The sequence below is a fragment of the Phoenix dactylifera genome, chromosome 3, assembly GCF_009389715.1.
Source record: "Phoenix dactylifera cultivar Barhee BC4 chromosome 3, palm_55x_up_171113_PBpolish2nd_filt_p, whole genome shotgun sequence".
NCBI lineage: Eukaryota > Viridiplantae > Streptophyta > Magnoliopsida > Arecales > Arecaceae > Phoenix > Phoenix dactylifera.
This window is the reverse complement of record NC_052394.1, coordinates 12,007,387-12,011,433: the sequence shown is the minus strand read 5'-3', so window position 1 is coordinate 12,011,433 and position 4,047 is coordinate 12,007,387. Positions and strand designations below refer to the sequence as shown.

Below are 4,047 nucleotides of genomic sequence, written 5' to 3'. Positions count from 1 at the left end.
ACTTGTTGGCATTTTATCCATCCCATTTGGAGAAGCATAAAAAAACTTGGGGTCCTAGGAAACTCAGACGGTTGGTGAGAAAAGGCATCGAGTGGTCAATAGAAACAAGGTTGGTATGCTCAGGAATGCCACCAGCATCTGGTAAATTGGAAAGATAGTGATAGGAATTAAAGAAATGACAGAAAGTAGCATGCATTTAGGTTCTTTGATTTTCAAGGACTCTCACCTCTATCACAGCATCGCTCGAAGGTGTATAAAACGGTGTATATGATAGAAGGGTGTTGCGTTGGGCTATAGTAGAGACATAGTGCTAGGCTATGACAAGCATGTAGCGCTAAGGTAGGTGGAAAGCTAAGTTATGTTACTCCTAGGATAGAAGATAGAGTAAAGCTAAGATAAGATAAAGATACATTGGATTGACTGTCAAAGGATCCCTATATAGAGCACAATTTCAACGTGTATACTAAAATAAACTAACTACCCTCTCGGATAGTAGCTCCATATTTGGCCTCAACTCCTGGTGGTTCTGGTAACTGGCATCGGTAGTTTTGCACTACGCACGTTTGATTGCATTGTTGCCCTACAATAACTATCAAATTGATAATCACCCCTTATCGATCATGGCTTATAATGGTTATTTATTTTTACTCCGGCCTATGATATAGACTCCTGCATATAGAAATCTTTAGGACCGATTCAGTCACCTCTACTAGTTTTCTTTATATGCTTTGTAGTTAATAATGGTCAAGGCTCAATTCATTAGCCTACTTTTCAACATTATGACTAAATAACTCTTCTTCAGCCTCTCCCTCCCCACTTAGTAGAAATCATCTGATTTCTATCTATTTTGACTTCATCCAAATTGGTCCACATGGCAGTTACTCATGGCTTTTTGGTGGGTTGTTGGGATGCGGTGTAAATAAGACAAAATCAAAAATTGAAATAACAAATCGCACAAAATCTACATGATATATTCTACGAATCTAATGGAGATATGGTGTAGATAAGATTGATACAAGAAATTAAAGAAGAGCAAATCTGATTAATTTTCATTACTGTATCTCCGACTAAATCCAAAAGTGACAAAACAATAAATTCCACAATATCTCACTAAATCTTTGAAAAAATAATAAATTCTGCAATATCTCACTAAATCTTTCTCCCTTCCTAGAGTCGCTATATAAAGAGCTTTACCTTACCACCAAACAACACAAGCACAATGACATCCAAGAATTCCATTGCTATTCTGGTCTTACTCCTCGTTACTCTCATTATGCCTGCCCAATCCACCAGTACGTATCACGTTCACCCATCAAAGTGTTTCTCATTGAAGCTTTTGTTTTGGATGTCTAATTAAGTTTGAGCTTAAGCTTGAGAAACCATTGCTGCAGTTGATGCTAAAGTTTGACTGGTTATTTGTTTGCAGGTTATCCAATTCATGATCAACAGATTGTACGCTGCATTTATATGGGGCCGTGCGTAAATAGTCGTCATTGTGAAAAGCATTGCCAATTCAATCGCCATCTTCCTGGGAAATGCGCTGATTATAATAATACACAAATTTGCTGCTGTCTTCCACCATGATTTGGAAGGGAGTTCAGGAGGCCTTTTCCTTAATGCATATGTAGTCTTCATGAGTTTTATTTTGTGCCGCTATGCCCGCTTTCATGTTCTCTGCTCTCTATATAGAAGGAAATAAATGAAATAATTTATAAACAAGAAAACAATAGAAAAAGAAATGCTCATTTCGTATGTGATGCGTTTCCGAATCTATTTTTCTTTTGAACCCTTTTTTGTATTTAAAATATAATTTTCTTAGATTCTCCATAACTAAGAAATCCCAGGTATAAATCTAAGCAGTGGTGTCCTAGTCATTTGTTTCGGGAAGGACCTTTTCTCAAAATTACGACTTAATATCTGTAAGTGGCTCTCATTAACAGCTAGAATGGATGTCACTATTTCAATTTATCACTTGTCCTTTTTACAGCTATTTTTAAAATGCAATATGATACTTTAAACAAGTATAATTAACATCCGGATTCAAAATAAAAATATTTATTGCACATTAAGTAATAAACTTTAATAATATGCTAGCATATGTAATACTAGCAACATTCACATTAATTACACATTAATCAATAAACTTTAATAACAATCATACACATTACTATTGATGTCATTAATTTCAGTGTCCACTTGGTCAATGCAGCGTTCTGCATAAGCTGGGCCTCCACTTGAAATCGAACAATGAATTTAAGTTAGTTGCAATTATTAGAAAGTTAAAAGTTTTAATTATAGGTAACAAAACTTGCCCCAATATTCAAGAATTTCAAAATTATAATTGGCCAATGCCACTCAAAAAGCTTATATTATATCGGATGAAAAACTTGTACTCACTAATGACCAGCTTTCTTATATTATATTATCTAAAATTTCAAGTAGGAGGGCATGGAACTCTTTTTTAAAAAAAATAAAAAATAAAATGGCAAGTCATCTCGTATTAAATTGATAGATGAAATGAGAGAGAGGAACAGTAACAAATATAAAAGAAGCAAATTAAGAGGAAAGAAGGAAAGAAGAAAAACAGACAATTGGAGGATACAAGGTCAGCCCAAAAACCTGGCCCAATAGAAAGCAGGCAGAAAACCTTATCACAACGTATTTGCTCCGGTCCAGTCCTAACTCAGCCCAAACCCAAAACAACATACACAAAGTCAAAAAACAGCTACTATGTGGAACCCTGCTGGTCTCTCTACTAAACACCTTGAATGCACCAATATGCGCAAATGGTTGGAATAATTATGTTCTGTGGTTCATGCAGATTTGTGGTAATACTTACCATGCTCTATGCTTGAGATTGCCCAAATTCTCGGATCAAGTAAACCTATTCTAATTGTACCCCAAAAATCATCCCCTTTTTTTAAGTTATTTTTTCACTTCGTCTATTAGTTGTTTATTTAATTGCTCAATTGAAAACAACATATTCATATTGATGTGGTTGTATTCGAACAAAGATATTTTGACAGAATTTAACTCTCTTGCTACATCTTAACCAACTAGATCTGATATTTTGGAACTAGTTAATACTCTACGATTGAACCTAATCAAGTTAAAAGGTACATGGTCTTAGCCTAGTATAAAAGCTTTTTAGGGTTGGATTGGTGCATAGGATGCTTGTAAAGAAGTGGAAAACAAAATAAGATTTGTTTCTAGTGAGACCTGACATCCTTATATTTTTTTATGTTTGTTTTGTTTACTTATATCAAAATACAGTTTAGATAATGCCAAGCTTGAGAATTATGTTGTGGTGGGAGTTGGTCGTGTTCAGTAATATATCAAGCCTCTAAAGATATAACCCAAACTTAACTCCATTGACTAGCTAATTAAACTGACCTAGACCTAACCTACCTTCGACTTAACTTTGGATTTCGATAACATTCAACTTGATCGATTTGAAGACAATGGAGGATTTGGTAGGGAAGAGACTCAAACTTTAGCATAAGGTAAAAACCATGGAGGATCCTGTGGAGGTAAAACCCATTGTTGTATTTGCCCCCTAATATATAGATTAGGATATGTACCAGCCAAAGAAAATCTTGCTATCGAAGGGTTGCCCCCGGCCTTCATAATGGGGACGGCTAGTACTTTAAGGTTACACCACTACCTCCTATTCAGTAAGTCACCAATTCTGCAATCATATAATTAAATAGGCACGGTCTCACCGACCTTATTAATACAACATTTTGCAAATTGATATAGCAACTTTCAAGCTTGAACATCAATCTAAAGTCGACTGAAGTATCGACTCCTGGTTCTATCTAGTATAACCCTACACTTGCTTGTAGGATTCTGCCTTGCCTTCGTCTATGAATTCCAAGTACTCCACAAAATAGTCTTCGGTGTTTTCATCTACATAGGCCAAGATCCCTAAGTTGGGTTCTTCAAAGATGTCGGCATTTCGATGCAAAGATTGATTGGCAAATTATCCACCATATAGACAAGATCGGCTAATTCCTCTACAATATATGTTGGTGTTAGAAACCCGCC

The 4,047-nt window shown here is 35.6% G+C and overlaps 1 long non-coding RNA gene across 1 annotated transcript; it reads left to right on the top strand.

Moving 5' to 3' along the window:
• The first annotated feature begins 1,190 nt into the window (after window positions 1-1,190).
• LOC120110079 lies at window positions 1,191-1,729 on the top strand. Its single transcript, XR_005510835.1, has 2 exons — window positions 1,191-1,292; window positions 1,427-1,729. It is a non-coding gene; the product is annotated as an uncharacterized LOC120110079 (long non-coding RNA).
• Window positions 1,730-4,047: the final 2,318 nt, after the last annotated feature.